A 21,908-nucleotide genomic window follows, 5' to 3' on the forward strand; every position below is an offset into this window, starting at 1 on the left:
GTGATTGTAATAGAGATGATAAAGGTTCTACAACCTCTTAAAACAACAACCAGCTGGGGCCTAATGGTACAAACGAGCCAGATTTGGCGAGACATTTTATACTCAAATGAGAATGTGACTATTATGGTAGGAATTAGTTCCCATACTATTATTTGGTTTTGCTCCTTATTCTAAGTTAAGAGAAGAAATGTTGTATCCATAATACCACAGAAATTACAGATCTATAGATCACCTATACTGAAAAGTTGACTTACAAACAGTGCTTCCTCCACCTCACAGGATAGCCCTGACTAGTCTGATCCATTGTTTATTAATGGTCAATTATATTTAATTAATTGTAATTACATTTAAATAATGTTACATAAAACTACCTTCCCAAAATTGTCTCTCCCCAATTGTATATGGTAATTTGTATTAACATTACTATTCACCTTAAACTTTTACTCCAAAGACTGTGTTGTTAGAAAGCGTGGGTTATACTGTAAATCAAGTTTAGGACTAATATAAATTGAGCATATAATCTATCTACTTACCAGTTCATTAATATGTAGCAAAGAGCTAATGGCACTCATTGATCACAGCGATTTGTGAGAAGTGAGGAAGAGCTGACACATGAGATGTTTTTAGCAACATGCCTGACACGGTAAAAATCTCACTAAATGAATGCTGCTATTTTTATAAATATGCAATAAGTACTTTGCATACTCATTTTCACACTAAAGAGGTATGAGTTTTGCTTTTAGTTTTACCAGTCATAAAAAGTAGAAAGTCTGCCTCTGCAACAAATATATATTTCTGCATTCAAATCATACATGAAATAAACAACATCAACTTAATATCTTAACAATAAAGCTTCATATGAGGAAGACAAAGACTACAATTTTGACACCTTCTAACAGAATTTAAAATCCTACACAATACATTTGAAACCAAAAAATAATTCAAAATTATTTTGTCAGTTAATATAATGACCAATGATGATAATGTACGAAGTCATAGGGTAAACAGAAGATATACTATTAAGGATTCTGATAAATATTGCTGGATTCACACCCATTTAGGGATTTGAAAATCATTCTCAATAGCACAGGGTACACACTTGACACATATAATTATTTTTCTTTCTTTCTTTTATTGTTAGTTCTTTGAAATTTTATACATGCATTTAATATATTCTGGTGACTTTCTACCCCATTCTTCTTATCTCCCTCTCCACCCAACCCCCAACTCCTCTGTACTGTCCTTTTCCCAAATTTATAGTTTTTAATTTTTATTGTTGACTCATTTTTGTTTAACCAGGTCCATTTGTCTTACAGTTGCTGTGGAGCTACCTACGGGATCCTAGTGGGGTCATGAATGACTATACAATGGAACTCCTTTCTCTAAATCTAACATTAGGAAATACCACAGCATTGAGTAGGGTTCTCCTCTGGTCACTCCCCCTTACAGGTCTGCCTGTTGATAGGTCAACACTTGGGAAGACCCAGTTCAGTCACCCACAGCTACTGAGAGTTTTATGGCTGTGTGTTGACCAGAAGATGACATTTTGCAATACCTGACCCTATCTGCTGGTTCATGCATTCTTTCAATCTTTTTTTTTTTTTTAAATGTGCCCTTGATCCTATAGTGAATAGTGCAAAATTTTTGACTTTGACTACAGTTAACTATAAAAAGGCATTTCTTACTAAGATGGACTGATCATGGTTTATGGCTATAAACACATATTTAGAAGGCAGTTCAACACTAAGTCAACTTAGCTAAGAAACAAAATTAAGTTCCCCCTAAGGTCAATGGGATTTTGAGAAGAGTTTTTGTACCAGGTTAGGAATCAGGTGAGTCTCAAATTCAGTCACAGAATGGATGTTTACCACAGTAATAGTCTTTCCATTATTGACAAATTGGCATATATATTATATTAACTTAGCAAGCTAGAGTCATAGTTAACTGGGCTCATAGATGAGGGAAATAATTAAAATTTTTTCTCAACCAACAGCCTGCATAATACTTTCTGTTGCTATGAACACTAACTTGCTGTGAGGAAGATCCTAGCTCAATTTCATTTTCAATTTGTTATATCATGCATTCATGGTAAGTGCTGCCTCCAGCATTAGGGTAGTACCTAGTTTGGAGGGGTGGGAAACCAAGAGGAGTAGCAAGAATTGTTGTTTTGGCAGTGTTTGGATTATCCCTGAGCAACAAACTCATAAAGATGTACCTCCAACCTGCCATTGTGGGCTTTGTTTAATTTATCCATGTTTTCTAGGAGGAAACTTTTGTAGCCATACAAGGGTTCTTCTGTATAATTTTGTCCTTAAACAATAACTTTTAGTTTATACTTTGGCTATAACAGTTTTCTACATGGCATTTTAATACCCCTTCATTTTGGTTAACCCTTCTTCATACTTCTTAATCTCTCTTACACCACAATTGCTCCTTGCTTAAACATTTCCTACTTCAATAACCCCCATCGGCTTTCATATTAATTACTTTTTACTATGTTCTTTTCCCAAAGGTATTGTCTTTTAGTGGCTTCTACTAGATATATTTCTGACAGTGTAGGAACTGTCTTCTTATTGTTTGGTTGGTTTTGTTTTGTTTATTTTTGGAGACATGGTTTATGTGTGTAGCCTTGACTGCCCTGAACTCTTTTTGTAGACCGTCCCCATGCCTCTTCCTCCCTGAGTGCAGGGATTAATGGCATGCCTACAATGTCCTCTGTGGGTTGGCTTCTTCATTCTTTATACTATGGTATATTATTTACTCTCCTGATTTGTTTAGGTTTTCATTTTTGTTATTGTTATTCAGAAGAGTCCCCCATGTATTATGATACTTAGAACAAATAAATTATTTAACATCCATAAAGTTCATTGAAAATGACCACCCATAAGCAGATAATGAATGGCATCTGGTATAAATATTGTATATTTGGTAGCCTTTATGCCAAAATTAATTTTTCCTCTGACACACTATTTCCATCAATACTGAGCTTTCAGTTTTATTTCTTATTCTACAAGAAATGTCAACTATTTATTCAAGTTGCTTCTAAATCTCATTAGCACTACTCTGAGTTTAATTGGAACTATATTAAATCCATAAATCAATTTGTGAAGAATCAACTTTTTATTCCTATTAATTACTCCCTGAATCTAAGAAATTGAATAACACACTTCAATTTATTAAAATCTTTCTTAAGATCCCTAAGCAAATTTCATATGTCTTTATATGCTCTACACACCTCTCATAGTTTTAACATATGCTTTAATTTTGTAGAAAAACCTCTTATATGATTTATGAACTGGTTCTTGTGGATACATAGGGAAACAATGTTTATCTTCAGGCATAATATGTCATCATATCTCTTAATTTTATTGGATTAATGTAATTGATTTCTAGTTGGCTCAGCTACATCCCTCAATAAGATTTTCATATTTCTACAAATATTGAAACTTAGCCTCTTCTCATATATTTACAATTTACATAATTTTCTTTCCTCAAAGCAATCTAGATATCTAAAATAATATATATTAGATACTAGCCATGATTGATTCTGCCTATACTAGATTACAACTATTCTGCTTTTATCTGCCCCAGTTGGATAGAGTGTTACTTGATGAACCTTGGAAATATTCATTCCAAGCCTAGTATATTAGCAGAGCAAGAAAAAGACATCAACAAGTATAACAAAATCGCCCAAAGCACTCTATCCAGGGAAAGACTCTGCCCATGTGTTATCCAGTTAATTCTTCATTTGGCAAGTTATTCTGAGTCAGCATAAAAAATTAATAGTTCTTTGTTAAGTTCCCCTATCTCTATTAATCCCAGTGTTTTGATATACCAATGATGGTTCTAATTAAAAGTTTTCAGGTAGAGATGTAGGACTGGTGGTACTGCTTTGTGGTCTGGGAATAAACATGAATTTCATTAAGTAGAAAAAATAATGGTGTGTGTGTGTGTGTGTGTGTGTGTGTGTGTACATGTACATGTGTGTAGGATGAAGGAGTGTGCGTGTGTATATATGTGTACTGTGTGTATGCACATGTGTGTAGGTGGATGTTTGTGTATTTTTTGTGTAAGTCTTTATGTATGTGAAGGGACATGTATATACATGATGGGCAAACGTATAAATATGTAATGGTATAAGCAGAGGACAAACTTATTTTTTGTCTTTCAGGGTCTACCTACTTTTTTATTTTTTAAAAAAATTATTTAATTAATTTAATCAGATTGCATCTCAATTGTTATTCCATCCCTTGTAGCCTCCCATTCTTCCCTCCATCCCGCTTTCACCCTATTTCATTCTCCTATTTCTGTGACTGAGGTGGACCTCCTCCTCCACTATATGATCATAGGCTATCAAGTCTCATCCTGGTAGCCTGCTTATCCTTCCTCTAAGTGCCATCAGGCCTCTCCACCAAAGGGAGGTGGTCAAATATGGGGCATCAGGGTTCATGTCAGAGTCAGTCCCCATTCCCCACTCAACTGTGGAGAATGTCTTTTCCATTGGCTACTTCTGAGTAGGGGTTAGATGTTTACTGCATGTGTTGTCCTTGGTTGGTGCAGTAGTTTGAGCAGAACCCCTGGGCCCAGATCTGCCCATCATGATATTCTTCTTGTAGGTTTCTAAGACCCTCTGGATCCTTCTATTTCCCCATTTTCCCATACTTCTCTCACCTAGAGTCTCAACAGGATGTCCTCACATCTATCCCAATCTCCTGGTAAGTGAAGGCTTTCATGGGACATGCCTTTTGGGCTAGTGCCCAATTATAAGTTAATATATACTATTTGAGTCTTTCTGCTTCTGGGTTACCTCACTCATTATGATCATTTCTAGTTCTATCCATTTAAAGGCTAGCTCTCTCTCTCTAAACTGAAACTTATGAACCATGAAAAGATGTCAGGCAAGTGAGCCCAAGAAATCTACAATTATCTTCCTGTATAATGTTGGGATCCAAATTTTTATCAGCCTACTAGCCTCCCCTCTTTTTAATGTGGGTTCTGAGGATCAACATAGCTCTTCATGTCTATGAACCTGGCACTATAGTGATTGAATCAACACTCCTGTGATTGATGTTTATATAATTATTACAATGAAAAAAAAACTGGTATAGGAAAAAAATTTAAAATATCATGGTCTTAGTTGGAAAATGTTAATGTTGTTTTTACAATATTGTGTTTATTTCTCAGTTTCTCCTTCAATCTGGCTATCATATAAGTAAATGAGACTCTTATATTTGTTTAATAAAATAAGCTTCATAGCACAAGAGCTGAGTTGTTATTACTGTATTCTTAACCCTCTAAAGTAAACCAGTTTACATGCCAGAGATACTTGTATTTTGTAGCTTTCCCTTCTGGACTCTATATCCTTGACTCTTCACACCTCTCTGGTGGCTCATTCTCCTACTTTCTCCTCTCACTCCTCCTCTCCTGGCTGACAAGATGTCCAGCTTTATTCTTTTGCCTGCTCAGTGATTGATGATAAGCTACCTTATTGGCATATTAGGGCCAATGGTTGGGAAGCAAAGTTTATACAACATTGAGGCAGGAGATTGTCAGAACAAGGCTTGCAACTAGATAAGAGGGATATAGAAATCACCGTTTGAATTATAAACAACCTTATGCTGACAGGAAAATAAGCATAACTCCAAACCTAATAATTCTTTAATATAGAAAAATATTTTGGTTTGGAGACCTGTTGTTAACATCCAACTCTGGCATTACCACATAGCCCCAAAGCTCAGTGCAAAATTAAGTATTGTGCCACTTCATGTAAAGGAAGTATCCCAAGTACTCTTAGCCCCAGCAAATCAAACCCATACAGCCCTGAAACTCCCTGCACTGCCCAGGGTTATAATGTCTATCATTCATGAAGTCAGAGTACTTGCTCTCGCTCCTGCAAGTTATAATAAGTCTAGGAACATACCCTCATATCAAGGCTTGATGAGGCAATCCAGTAGAAGAAAAAGTGTGCGTAGAGCAGGCAAGGTCTGCTGTCACTGGTAGGAATCCCACAAATACTCCAAGCTAAACAACTATAGCACGTATGCAAAGGACATAGCACAGATCAAAGCAGGCTCTGTGATTGCCACTTGAGTCTCGGTGAGGCCTTATGAGTTATGCTTAGTATATTCTGGAGGGAGGGGCATGGAATTGCCTGGGCAATCTCACTAGTATTACTAGCCGTATTGGAAAGTACTGGGATCCATTGAGGGACCCTATCCCAATAAATAGAGCATAAGAGTGACCAAAAAGGTTCTGATTATCAAACCTTGCTATCCACATGCATTCATATCCACTCATACATACATGCCCATATACACATATGTCACATACCCACATGTATCAAACACACACACACACACACACACACACACACACACACACACACACACACACAAACACCATAAAGATGAAAATGAAAGAAATAAAACTACTCTTTACCCAGACTCTGTAACAAGGTTACACAGAGACAAGATCTTTTTCTGGAAAAAAAAAAAAAAAAAAAAACCAGATTAATCAGCACACCTGTATTCATTCTAGCATTATACATTACAGCTTTATTGATTCCACCTTTATACCCAACAAAAGGCAACTTGATACAGAAACTCTGATATAGAGGTATAGAGTATATATAAGTATAAAGAAAAATAAAATTGTAAGTTTTTTAGAAAATAGATGGAACTGGAGGTCATTAGATTCAGTGAAATAAGTCAGACTCCTCACGACAATGATTCTAGTTTTCTCAAAACTGTAGAACTTAGATTTCATAGAGACATTCTCAAAGTATTTATTATGAAAGGATTGTTTTGTAATAGCATTATTTTGTTCCAACTAAAAATATGTATTGATATAAAAAGCCAGAGTAAGGGTGAGGGGAAGTGTGGTGGCAGATGATTAGGAGATATGAGAAACTCGTGAACACAGTACAAAGTATCATGTTTGGGAATATGCCATGCACAATACAGTGCTTCTCAATGTATATATAGAAATATTTTTCTGATACTAATTGTTGTACATGATTACTATAAATATGAACTCTAGAGAAGGAGATCAAATAAAATTAAGAAAATAACCTTAGCCAGGGATGGTGGGACATGCCTGTAATCACAGCACTAAGGGAGGCAAAAGCAGGCAGGTCTCTGTGAGTTCGAGGTCAACCTGGTCTACAAAGTGAGTCCAGGACAGCCAAAGCTACATGGAGAAACCTTGTCTTGAAAAACAAAAACAAACAAACAAATAAAAACCCAAAGCAAACAATAAAAAGAAAGTGGTTTTTATTTTTATTGACTCAGAATAGTTTTTAACAAAAATGATGCCATAATTTCTTGATCACTATTTTCAAATGCTAATCAGTTTTATTATGTGGTATCCACATCTGAAGTTTGAAATGAAGAAGTGATTTTGAAATCCATAAACTGACTCCAACAATGAACTTGAAGGGATTACAAATGTCTGTGTAAGATGGAGGGTTCCAGACAAAGTGATCTTCAACTCTTTCTGGCACATGTGCTTTCTGTCTTCATCTAGTTAAAATTGCTTGCACTTAACATTCATTTGCATATTATATAGACATTCCCCTTGATATTTTTAATCTTTGACATCTCGTATCATTATTAAACCAATCACCGTAACACCTACTTCAAAAAATGATACATTACATCCCTTGAGTTTATCAATCATAGAACAATCTCAGTCCATCATCACATGAATTATTACAAAACTGTTTGATATGTGTACCAAAAAGGGGAAAGTAGTCTCTTGTCTTTGAACTTTTAAAGACAATCACATTAGGGCTGAACTGTACAGCACTCTCATGTCAATTATAAAGACATTATTCAATGGCTTCTCTCAATCCATTTGACATACAGTTAACCCCACAACTTTTACTATTAACTTTCCTTTCTACTTCATTTTATATTTGACACTTACATATCTTAAAAGATTGGTAGGATCTTTGAAATGAAATTTGAAATCAATGAGTCCAGAGTTTGCCTATGTGGAGGATATGAACCTGGGATGTAAATCAGAATGGTTTTCATTGGAACACAAGATGATTGCAGACAGTATCCTGGAAAGGCAATAATTAACCTTAAATCTTACAGCAAGAAAGTTATTTTCTCATCTCAACTTTCTTTCCTTCCCTCAGGATACTTCAAAGAGAATGAATCAGTATGTTGCTAATGTGACTTTACCACATTTTCAACACTTGCCATTTTAAACAAGGTAGAGGGGACTTTCGGTTTATAGTACATAGTGCAGCAAGATCAAATAATACATTTTGGTTTTTAATTTTAGGACCTTATATTCATATTTAGTAAATTTAATTTCTTTACATGTACTTTGATGATAAAATATTTCTCTTTAAATATCTTTATGCATTAAAAAGTACTTGAAATAGATAAACATTCAAAATTATGACAGTATTAGAATCATTATATTTTAGTGAATTTGCACCTATCATTTATGTGATAAGTTTACTATTAGAGGATTGGAAGTCAATTGATCTACATTGTTTTTGGTTTTAATGATATCTCTTCTCCCCAGCTCCTCATACACTGAAGCTTTTATTCCCTACTACTTTAGAATGTGGTGATATTTTTATATACATCATATAAAGAGATAATTAAAATAAAGAAGTAGGTCCAATAGGTAGGCCCTAAGTGACAGTGTCTGTGGTCATTATTAGAAAAATACATTTCTTCACAGAAAAGAAACACTAGAGATGCCTTCTCAAGGGAAGAACGCTGTGACCAACAGCTAGAAGGGGCCAAGTGCAGCCCTTTAAAAAGGTCTTAGGAAAAGCAAACTTCCACATCTTCAAGGAGAACTCCCTGAGTTCAGAATTGGGTAAACCTAATTTCTCTTACTTAAATTTCTTAAATCATAGATTTTTTTTATTATGTCTGTCCTAGAAGCTTAAAGTAGTAAATCACCTGTATGGTAAGTATAGAACAATCAAAAAGTGAGGACATGCCTGGTGATACATTTGTACACAGTTGGGGGTCCTGGGAACCATGGGACTGGAGGAAGTGTGCCTGAAGCAAAAGTAGGGAGGAAGCACGTCCAAACCCCAGAAAACTAGTCCTAAGATTGGCAGGAGTAAAATTGCTCCCTGCCCTGCCCCAAGCCTGAGTGTTCTGGCACACGTAGACCTTGGCCACTCAGAGTAGGTCACATAGCAGGTTAAACTCTGTCTTCCTTTATAAGGTCACATCCAGAGATACTTGGAATTCCTCCTTATGCAAATAAGACACACTCAGCACTCTATCCCTGGCCAGTGAGGTACACTCACCCTGAAAGTACCTACTCAACCCCTAAAGGTTTAAGTAGCCTTTGTTTCCCCTACTAAACTTAAACAGTTGTTTCACTGAAGCTGTCTCCCAAGAGTCTGTTCTAGTCATGCTCACAGCCTCTTGAGGTCTCTTCTGGTTCTAGCTGTTCCTACTCTGCTGGCCCTCTCAGGATCCACAGGATTTCAGGCTGATTATGACACAAAGTGTGAGGAAACTGGGCCTGAACTACAGTTGGTGCCCAATGTGACGCTCAAAGACCACCAGGACTTACAGGAGGATGATGAGCAATATACTCCACCCTACCCTGAAAGGGAACTCAATACCACTGCCACCCAATCTTGCCTCCCATAACGAGGGCTGGTAATATTTTTCCCTTCTTTCTTTTATTTCTGGTTTGAGCTTTTACAAATGACGAGGTACCTGAGGTCTCAAAGACAGTGTCCTCTGGCAAATTGATGTTATCCGCAATCCTTCGTTCGGTCACCAAAAAATATATCTGGGTAACTGTTGACACACACTTGCAGTTCATATGGGCTAAAGCTTAAACAGCAGAAATCTCAAAAATATTAATTTACTACTTGCTCTCCACCTTTACGGTCATAGTCTTTCCCCTACAGATAAACTGATAATGGCCCTGTTTTTACTAGTTCCCAGTGCAAAACCTTGTGCTGACAGTGGGTGATTACCCTTCACATGGAGATTGCTTACAATCCCTAGAGCCAAGGACTCAAAAAAAGAGCACGTCAAACTCGAAAAGCCCAAGTTAAAAAGCAAGCAGACAACCAACAGCAAAAGCAATTGCCTACCCCCTAACATACCACTAGCAATGCCCCTAGCCACTCTAAATATATTAAATGTTTACAAAAGCTCCAAATATCTCCCGCTGACAAACAGCAGGAGTAACTCCTCTCATAGTGTGGTGGCATGATCCTTCAGACATAATATGGAGGACATTTGTTCAGGATTATTTGGGTCCTAGCCAGAAATGTCTGATATGACCCCACGAGCCAATAAGACGGCCCTTCTCTAACTGAAAGGACAGTGATGACCCGGTACCTCCTGCCCAGGCCACGTGCTCCCCACTTGTCCATTCCTAAGGCTGTCATTCGTATTCTCCACTCTAACTCCAATACAGCCCTTCCTCAATCCTCCCAATATCAACCATTAGAGTTATAAAAATGCAGATAATCAATGCAGAATGTGTACAACTTGTATTTTGGAATACTGAGTTTACAGGTTGAAATCACCACTTCTTTGTCTTTGGAGAACAAATTTCAGGTTTCTCATGTTGAAAAACTTGAAGTAATGTCAAGAGCTTGACATTTGCTATCTGTGAAAGCAAAACAGAATACAACCAAAGACAGTCTCTGAACACACATATCCAGAAGTGCAAAAATTCCTCCTGTGTCCATCATTTCTTATAATTATCTTTCAGCTAGAAGTCATATTATTTAAATTTAGCTTACATGCTTGGTAATATTGTTTCTTAATGCAGAAATACTACAAGCAGCAGATCTAAAGATACAATAAACCTTAAGCTATGAACCCTCTCTGTTTTATGCTTGTGTATGGATTTTTAAGAAGATTTCTATTGCTCTGAAGGAGGCAGAAAACATTTTAAATGGTCACCAAAATTTCCAGGCACTATACTTCCTTCACATCTATGCATTTGTTCCTTGTAAAATAAGTTGGTATTTTTAAATTCACCATAAATGTAAACATTTACATGGAATCTCAATGAATGGAGAGACAGCTATAGATCATTTATTTGACTGTTGCTGCCAGAGAACTAAAACGTGTTCTTTCATTTGTAAAGTGAAAAGATCATTGCAATAAACAGGGCAATGTATATATGATGGATACATATGATTCAAGAAGAAAATAGTGTAGGCAGCAAACAGCTCAATGAGTGAGAAAACAAAAATTATAAAATGTAATTCTGTATGGCTTTTAAGCATATAACATTCTGAAGCTAAAATCAATAGGTAAAACATAACTTCATATTATTTCGTAATCTTGATAAAATTCCTTGATATTTCTGAGCACAGGTTCCCCATCTCCAAAATAGCTCATTCTATCTTCCTCACTATATATGAATAGAAAACAATAATCAATGAAGAAATGTAGACCTTTGCAAAACAATAGGGCCACTCAATTTGTAACTCTTAAATAGTAGTCATAGTTATGCTGATTATGTATGACATCAATTTTTTTCTGAAATGTAAGAAATTTTGGATAACTGGTGTCCAATAGTTTTTCCCCACTATGATATGTTACAAATCATGACTTTTCATTAGACTCAAGAGAGTGTTTCTTGAAAGTCCACAGCTTCACAGGCAGAGAGTAGAGCTAATCAAGTAAGGAATTCCATCTTTGAGATTGGTGTTCAGGATTTCTCTTTCAATGTTGTGTTCCTAAGGTCATTCTGCAGGTTACACTTGGAAGTTACAGTGGTAGGAGCTTTAGTGGGGGATGTGGTTAGATTCTAATCAGTGGTCCTCGTCTAGTGGTTCTCAACCTTCCCAGTGCTGCAGCCCTTTAAAACAGTTCCTCATGTTGTGCTACAAAATTGGTTCATTGCCATTCCATAACTATAATTTTGCTACTGTTTTGATTGTAATGTAAATATTGGCTACACAGGCATCTTATATAAAACACCTATAGGTCTCAACCCACAGGTAGAGAACCCCTGTGTTAAAGTGTCCACACAACTGGAAGTGTAAAGTGGAGTATTACTAAGAGTCATGGTTACAAGAGACTTAAATTTGGATTTCATTCTGGAACCGGGAAATGCTCAGCAAAGCTAACTCACCATAGAATGAACATGACACGGCGGGGCTCATCAGAGCTATGGGTGAGTTGGAACTCTTAATCCAGCGCCCAAGGATGTTCACATGTAAATGCTTTAAAAGTGTGTTCAGGGAGGCTAAGAATCCAAAGCCAGCGACCTGGTAAAATTGTTTGACTTTAATAATATCCTGAAGCATCAACAGTGCACTTTCATCTGTTGTCTTCCACCAGCCTTGATGTTGATCCTAACTCAGATATGGCTGACACTAGCTATTGGCATAAGTTGCAAGATCTATTTATTATCCATACGGTTGAAAGCCTCATATAATTGCTTAAGAAACACACTGAATAAAGTCAACCTTTGTTGAGATTACAAATAATGTGTTATCTATTTGTAACACCAAGAAAATGACACAGGCATATTAGGCGTGAATTAGGGCACCCCTCATAAACCATAAATTCTCCAACTGTTAGATGTGTTATACATCTTGTCTAGATAGAACATGGTGGTACACACATATATGGTGGTACACATGTGATTAATTTCCCTGTAATAATTTTTTTAATTTATTCTTGTTACATCTCAATGTTTATCCCATCCCTTGTATCCTCCCTCCCATTTTTCCCCTAGTTCCCCTCCCCTATGACTGTGACTGAGGGGGATTTCCTGCTTTTATTTTCTTCTGTGTGCAAAAAAGTGGGCTGCTTTATGCTCAACATACATTAAACAGAAGAAAAAGAAAGAAAAGCTAGTAAAAGCCAACTAAGCATGGTGAGGGGAGAATAGTCAGCCACTTCTGGCATCTGGATACTCTATGTTTTCTAAGAGAATCATCATTCCTCTGAAGATTGTGTCTCTTTGTCTGGCAGCTACAGATGAACTTAAGATTTTCCAGAATTTCTGTCTTCTGATCTCATTATACAAGGCACTAAAGTGACCAAAGGAATAAGTTTCAGAAGCTTTCATGCAGTTAATGGCAGCCAAGGGAAGTCTGCCTTTGATATTCACCTGCTCAGCATACACTCAGCACACACAACTCTCTCTCTGCAAATTTCTTTCAAAAGCTCTACTGCATGAGAGTTACTTGTGCGCTCTCTCTCTCTCTCTCTCTCTCTCTCTCTCTCTCTCTCTCTCTCTCTCATGCTGACTTATGCTGTGCATGCCTATATACATGGAAGAATGATATAAAATTGTAAAAGATTCAAACTTTTAGAGGACTTATGTAATTGTGCAATCAATCTTAAAATCAAGCCATAAAAAGACAAAAGTGCATCTAGCATATGTTGCTATATATGTGGCTCTCTACCTACACGTACATGTGTTCCAAAACAGTCCTTACATTTGTAATGAGCTTCCTGCCTTCACCATGAAACCTTACTCTTATTTTGTTTGTTTCACATTCTTTCATTTAACAGGTGTTTCTTGTGCAGTTAGAATATGTCGTGCCCTGCTGAAGAATGAGCCAATGGTAAATCAAGAACTGCATAAAGATATAAAACAAAATGCCGTCTTTATGATCAAAGAACTTATGACTGAATAGGGAGAACAATTCTACATGTGTCCATGATAAAATGCAGGGTAACTAACTACTAAATCAGGCTAGGCAATGAGGAGGGTAAAAAATCAAACAGAAGTAGAAACCACAAGTAAAAGTGTGATAGAAGTTTCTTTATACTTCTCTCCCTCCTCTTCTCCCTTCCCCTCCTTCTCCTGATTCTCCCCACCCTCTTCGCCTCCTATTTTTTTCTTATACTAGGTGTTCATTAAATCATCAGGCATATGTTTCCTTGTATAAACTTTCTTTTTGTTCTATATGTAAAAAGTGGGCTGCAGAGGTTAGAGGTGAATGGCGGAACTGTACAGAGGGATGAAAACACACCACGTAACAGATCCACTTAAGCCACTTGGAGGATCTATTCTTTTATATGGCCCTGGGCAGGGCCATGCCCTCGTGGCAGGTAAGCAGTGACATCACAGGTAGGCAGACTGTTGCAGATACCTAACACTATCCAAATGCTTCAAACACTAGAAATGAAACATTGCGACTGACAAGTCCATGAGGATTGATAGTGACTGATTTTTAAGAGAGTCAAAGGAGAGTAGAGCATTCTACAAAGATGAAATATTAATATAGGGAGGGCTAGTAACATTAGGGGAAATAACATTAATTTTACCTATATCTTTCCTCAGCAAAGAAATTCACTTAAGGGAATTAATTAAAATAGTTATTTGCAGTTGGACTACAGAGAACTCTAATAGGAAAATTAAGGAATTGTGTTCATTTCCTGGATTCAGAGTGATGTGACTGACCTACTCAACAAAAGGTAAATGTGTTAGTTTTAATCTCTTCTTCTTCTTGAGCTTCAAAGGATGTACCTCTGAAAGTTTACTTTTGTTAATTTATTGTGATGATGCTTTCATTGATAGGTTAGTTTGGATGAGTCTTTGTGGCAGTCTGATTTATAATTCCTCATCCATGTACAATATGGGCTGCTTGAGCCAAGTGTGATGATCTGTTAATGAATTACGAACAGAAACTTAAAAGAGGTGCTTCCAATTTCTTTCAGTAGTTCTGAACATTTGCTAAAAGTCAAATACTATTAAGAAATCAAGTGGGTGCTTCTTTATACTTTATTATTAAACAAACATCTTAATTGTTGATAATTCCTAAGAGCACTGGAGTGTAATATGAAAAGAATAGAAAAATATCAAATTTTCTTTCTGTGTGTGTTATTCAGTCATTTAATTTTTAAATATTTTATTTAATTCTTTTTTACATATACATTTATATTATTGCACACATATACATACATATATATATACATAAATACACACATATATAATAAGTATATATATAATATAAATATATTAAATAAATTACATACAGCATGAAACCATGAAACAATCATAAATTATATAAATGTTACATTCATAGTGTTTTGGCTATTTGTATTTGGCAACCTTGAAGAAAACATCTTTCCTCTCTTGATGAGTCTAAACTTCTGAATGTAAATCAATATCTATCATATCTCATCTCTATCAACTGAAACCATCTATCTAGACCTTAAAACATTTTAACCCCTAAACAACTAAGCTTAATTGCAAAACTAAACTATCTGGTCTTCAACCCCTTCAGAGACTTAAGAAGGAAAAAAATTAATTACCCAAGTAAACAGAAAGAGGAGGATAGAAGCTTCCAAAGTGAAAGAAGTAACAGAGACAGTTTGCTTCCTGAAAAGTCAACTCAAAACTCTCAATAACATTGGAGCACCATGTTCAAACTTCTAGCCCAGTATATCTGGCATACATATTTTAAATGCCTCAATGTAAAACCAGACACACTAAACCTGTTAGAAGTAAAAATGGAAAAGAGCCTAGAACTCATTGGCACAAGAGAACACTTACTAAACAGAACACCAATAGCTCAGGCTCTAAGATCAACAATCAGTAAATGGGACCTTATGAAACTGAAAAGTTTCTGTAAGGGAAAGGACACTGTCAGCTGCACAAAGCGACAGCCTACAGATTGGGAAAAGATCTTCACCAACACTACATCCGACAAAGGAATAATATCTAAAATATACTAAGAACTCAAGATATTGAACACCATGAAACCAAATAATCCAATTAAGAAATGAGGTTCACAGCTAAACAGAGAATTCTCAACAGAGAAATATCAAACTGATGAGAAACACTTAAGGAAATACTCAAATTTTTAATAGGAAACCAAGTCCCAGAATAGTGAAGAATCTTTAAGATGAAAAGCAAATTTGTAATTTAAAAGTCAGTAAAAGTTTTGGTAGTATTCTTTTTAACTAGGAAGGTTTACCAAGCTATTACTAGCCATAGCATGTATATGCATATATAAATATACATATACAAGTGTGTCTGTGTATATCTGTGTACCTATATGCCTTTTCAGGTCAGAGATATTTGTTAATAGTTTTAATCTATTAGTACACAAAAGTGCTAAATGGAAAATGATGATGATTTATGAAGATAGAATATTTATGAAATCATTAGTTTTCAGACCGTTAAGCAATATTCTCTACAGAGATCATGTGCTCTCTGATTATTGAGGCAGAGTAATTGCCTAAATTAAACGTTACCTTAAGCTGCATCATAAAACACTGTCTACACAGTGAGTTCTGGGACAGCCAGGCCTAAACAGAGAAACCTTGTCTAAATAAATAAATAAATAAATAAATAAATAAATAAATAAATACAAAGAAAGAAAACTACCTAGGCTCATGAATGACAGTCTTACTATTAAATTGTTCTGGTACCACTGAAATAATATAATACCAAAAAATCTTAACCTTTTTTGATATAATGTATCGAAATAACTCTGCAGCATGTAGGAGGAGGGTTTTTTTGCACTGTGTTTTCTCATGCTGATTTAAGCTCCCTGAGATCTGGTTACCACCCTTCCAAGAGCATTGTTATGTGTGTTGAACCATCTCCTGTATCCATATGACGTGTGGAATGCTTCCTAATTATTTCTGCTTGTTAATAAAGTTGCTGACAGCCCAGGCTGGGCAGAAGAACTGTAGGTGGAGCTAAGGTTTCCTGGCTTGGGGTCTCAGGGGAACTAAAAAGGAGAGGAGGAGGAGATGGATGGATGGATGGTGAAGGGACTAGTGATTGCCAAGCAACATGCTTGGAGGATAGGCCTGATGGAGCAAAAGTAGCCCAAATAGAGCAGGTGCAAGTATTTGGGATTTTAGATGGGACGCTTAGGGGGTTAACATTTGCCCAGCTCCAGGCCTTAAGGCTTATAATAAATTTAACAAGTATCTGTGTCTTTTAATTGGAAAATAGCTAGTTTATGAATAACTGCTGCTGTAATAATTTACTGTATTAATTAACATATACAGAATAATTAATTCATTTTACAGCGTCATCCCTAGGTGCATTTTTAAAAATAAACAAACTTTCATCTGCTGTGTGAATTACAGGTCTACCATTTAACAATTTGTAATGTGTAGTTTCCTCATAAACCGTACCATTGCATATTTAGATACAAATCAATGTATACATAGAGAAATTTATGTGGGTCACCATCTATTCAAGGTCTGCTTTTGGGTATTGGACATGTTTCTTGTTTTTGAAGTATTCAAGAAATAACAATACATTTCATAATGACAAGAAGAATCAAGACCTTTCTCTTTGGGTTGTATGAATTAAAAACAATAGTAACAACAACCTGTATCTGCTTTTTAAAAGACTTGTTTCCTGGGGGAATCTAACTCTCCTGAGACTATAAAGTAGTAATTTCCCTTGAATTATTTGCAGATACTAACTAACATTTAAGCAAATTAGGCTATTACCTAAACTTCCAAATTAGAGAACATGCTCTTCAAATCAATAGAAAGTTCTGGCTGTTTGAAGTAATCTGGTTAATCAGTGTTATTAGGGTGTTTTTAGTTGTATTCCACAGTAAAATCCGGTTCTAACAACACTTTTGCTTTAGCTCAAATACCTGTTGGGTAATCTATTAGATTGTCAGTCAGATAAGATTTCTTCCCCCATGGCATTAGTTTGGATTTTGCTTTTATTTTTGAGGGAGTATTATCATAAAGAATGCCCCAGTTTCCTCCCACCAAACTCACTGCATGCTTAAAATCCTCAGCAAATTAAATTTGAGCTTGCAAATAGATAAACCAAATAAATGGCTTAAAAACAACACAATCAAGTATGATAATAGCAAAGTGTTATACTTTTAATAAATGATTAGCAATGGTTGTAATGCAAAGATTTATTTCACAGAACAAAAGCACTTAAGCAGAGTTTATATTACTGCTATGCTTCGGTGGTGATAACATTGGGACTTCAACCTGCATAGCTACAATGATTAATTAACAGCCTTGTTCAGGATGACTGAGTGCCATTATTGTTCTTAAATAGGAAAAGGCAGATAACCATTACTGATTATTCCTCAATTCCCAGTCTTACTTGCTTAAACCGAAATACTAATGTAGGTTGTGCAATTATCAAGCTGCTATGAGAAGCAGAGAGTAAACATTTCTATTCAAGATCTACGTATAAATATAGAAAGGCATATACATATATGAATTAGATTAGATAAAATATTCAAGTTGGCAGATAGATTATCCATGATGGCTTGATTATAAAACTTAATCATATCAGGAAGAATCAACAACTTTAAATTTAGATTCCTAATGTAAGCATCAAGCCATATTTCTCTGTCAATATAGTATGCATCAATGGAAAGATCCCACAAACATAACACTGTAAATGTGTCTAATGACTTCACATTTTATATCTACAGGTGTGAACATATATATTTATTGTTGACATGGACAAATAAAAAACACTGCATTGGAATAGCCAATTTAAAATATTAAGAAAATTTTGATAATCACAGGCTTTATTGATTTTATTTTGTATTGCTACTTTCAAAGGTACAATTGAATATCAGTTTTAAAAAAGCACAATGATTCCACAACATTTTTTTTCTGACACCACTCTTTTGGGATAAATTCTATGATGCTTGAAGTATATATTTTTCTTATTTTAGAAACACGTCTACCAAATCTGTACTATACTTTTAACAATTTAAAACTGTTAGGCAAATACTTTCAAATAGGTTCCAGGAAGAACAAGATCTTTTGGATACTTTTCTGGCAGTATGTAATCAATAGAACAGTTTAATTCTTCCAGCACATCTTGGAATGCTTCTGAGCTGACTGTACACATCATCTTGTTTTCTCTGCAGGATACTGCAGAAGACATGCCTTTTTCTTCTGAGAATCAGGTACCATCAAAGTCTCCTGCATATGGGAAGTGTTTAACTTTGTACTGGATTCCAACAAGACTGCTTTTGCTTAGTGCTTCGTTGCTCATTAGGGTATTCAATGACTACATGCCAGTGAGAGGAATCTGCCTGCTTTTTTTGTTAAGATAATAATGTTTTTGTCACATTTTGGTTATATTAAAATGGCTTATTTACATATTCTTTTGTTATTTAATGCTTAGAAGTTTATGAAGCTATGTTGTAGATCAAGTACTAGATGCTAAAAAATAAATAAAAGTAATTCTCCAATGTTGTATAGCCAATAAGTCAAAGAGCCAAGACACCATCAGAGGTCACTTTTAGCCAGGCAGTGGTGGCACATGCCTATAATCCCAGCACTCGCAGGCATATCTCTGTGAGTTCAAGGCCAGCCTGGTCTACAAAGAGTCTACACAGAGAAACCCTGTCTCAGAATAACAACAACAGCAAAACAACAAAAAACAAAAACAGAGACAAAAACAAAAAACAAAGAAGAAAGAAAGAAAGAAGAAAAAGGATGAAGAATATACACTTCTATCACTTTCTAGATGCCTATGGAGGGTAGACTAGCATTTGTTTATTCAAATACTATCCCTATCTTGTAAAATTATCATGATACGTTTTAATATATGAATATTAAGTAGGAATGGTGATTATAAAACTACCACTTCAAAACCATTTAAGTGAAATTTAGAAGTATTGATCATTCAAGTGCACTCATAGGATGAAATTTTATGTTTTAGGATAAAAGTATAACAGAAAGAGGTTAGTTTACATGTACAATAAACTCAGATAGGATGAATAAGTTCTGGTCTTCTATGACATGGTGAATAGAGTTAACAATGATGCATTATATATCCAGAAATTAAACTAAATCTTGATTGTAATTATCATATATAAATGATTAATATTGTGGTGAGGGATACATTAATTATTGTCAGATATGTGTACCTGATGCATGCATTCACCAAAACACCATACATGCTGTATCTCATACTTGTGTACAAATGTTACATTTATCAATAAAAATCAAACACAATAATTAAAATGTATAAAATAAAAGTTTATCTTCATATACTTGCTTTGAAAACCTCATAGAACTAGGAGAGAATTTTATGTTGAGATTGAATGCATGGTCCTCCTCTACTAGTTCTGTATATTTTTTAAAAAATATTTATTTATTTATTACTTATACAGTATTCTGCCCACATACCTGCATACAAGAAGAAGGCACCAGATTACATTGTAGGTGGTTGTGAGCCACCATGTGGTTGCTGGGATTTGAACTCAGGACCTCTGGAAGAACAGACAGGGCCCGCAACCTCTGAGGCACCTCTCTAGCCCCTAGTTCTGTATATTTTTTATGTATTGTGTGTATGAGTGTATTTCTATATTGGTTTCTGAATGGAAGGTTTTAGGGTGTAGTTCAGTATTGTGTAGTAAGTAGGAGGTACATGGATGTCTTTCTTAGAAGACTGCACATATTTATTTATTTTTAATATGTTTTTACTATTTTTAAAATTGCACACCATATATTTTTATATTCAATCCCCATATTTTCTCTAAATCCTCAAATATCCACTTCCATCTTACTACCAACCGCCCATCTGTATAACACTTTCAAATAAATCAAGTGCAGTTTGTGCTGTTCTTAAACTGCTGGGCATGAGACCATGCGCTGGAGTATGGTCATTCTGTCTGGGCCCATACTATTACAGAAAAACAACTCTCTTGTCCTCTTAAAAAGCTCAACTGTCTATAAATCCTCAGTTTGGAGTGGGGAGTTGAGAGGTCCCCTCTTCTTCCCTGCTAGAATGTTTACAGCTTTATCATGTGCATGTGTCTTACGTCAACAGCCACACCTGTTGCTCGTGAGGGAGTGAAGCAGTCCTGCCAAGTTCAGAATGTAGAGTCTGCTTAGCCTTTCCTAACCTCTGATTCTTACCCTTTCTACTTACTCTTCTAATGATTTCTGAGGCTTCAAAGTGGTGAGAGACATAGATGTTGATTTGTCGCTGAGCATTCCACTGGCACGTATTCTCTACAATTTGACCAGCAGTGAGTTTCTGCATTAGCCACCATTAACTACAAACAGAAACTTTTCTCTTGAAGTCCAGAATCTTCTCTAATCAATGGGTATAATGACACAAATTTAGGAAGCATTTTGCTACTTTGTCCATTTAGCAAAATAATAGTAGTAGGTTTCCCCCTGTGGACTATGAGATCCCCAACCATGGGTTCTTGGTCAAATTCACATTAGTAGCCATGTGTTTCCTCCATGTGGACAGATCTGAAATACAATGACAAAGCAGTTTGCTACCAATACTGCTACTGCATAAATGGGCATATCCTGCTACTTCAGTTAATGCTGTAGTCCATAGAACTCAAAGCTGGCAAAGACTGTGGATGAATGAATCGAGAGCTTACCTCAGAGTACTAGAAAAGCTAGCCAGTACTGAAGAAGCTTCCTGCTCAGTACCCACTTGATTTCTCCCTGTTCTGGGTCTGAAGACTGCTGTGTCTCCAGCAATAGAATCTTAACATCAGGTTCTGGTGGCCAGTGCCAAGAGCAATGTCACTAGCCTGTGCTTAAAGGGGATCCAACATTTCAAAGGGAAGTATCCCACATTTGGCACGTCTCTAGTGGATGAGCCATAGAGGCAGGCACTGAGGATTATAGGCAACTTTGCTTCAGGGGTGAGCTGTGTTTTCTAAGTGTTCAATTCATATCACCCATTCCCCTAGTCATTATGCATTTTGCCTCTTCTTCTATGAGGATTTTATCTATGCTGAAGTCCTACATAATGTAAGTCCTTACTTCTTTAACATGATTGATAAATATTTTGATGCAGAAAATAAATTAAAACAAAATCAAATGCTTTTTCTTCAAATCCAAACCTATTGAAGACCAAGAAAAGTAAATAAAGCAGGACACTGTGGGTACATGCCTATAATATTGGGCAATAGACAGTAGGGCATGAGGGTCATTTCAAGGCCAGACAAAGCCACAGAAGGTGTTCTTGGCCTTCTT

Source organism: Acomys russatus, chromosome 26, assembly GCF_903995435.1.
Source record: "Acomys russatus chromosome 26, mAcoRus1.1, whole genome shotgun sequence".
NCBI classification, from domain to species: Eukaryota; Metazoa; Chordata; class Mammalia; order Rodentia; family Muridae; genus Acomys; species Acomys russatus.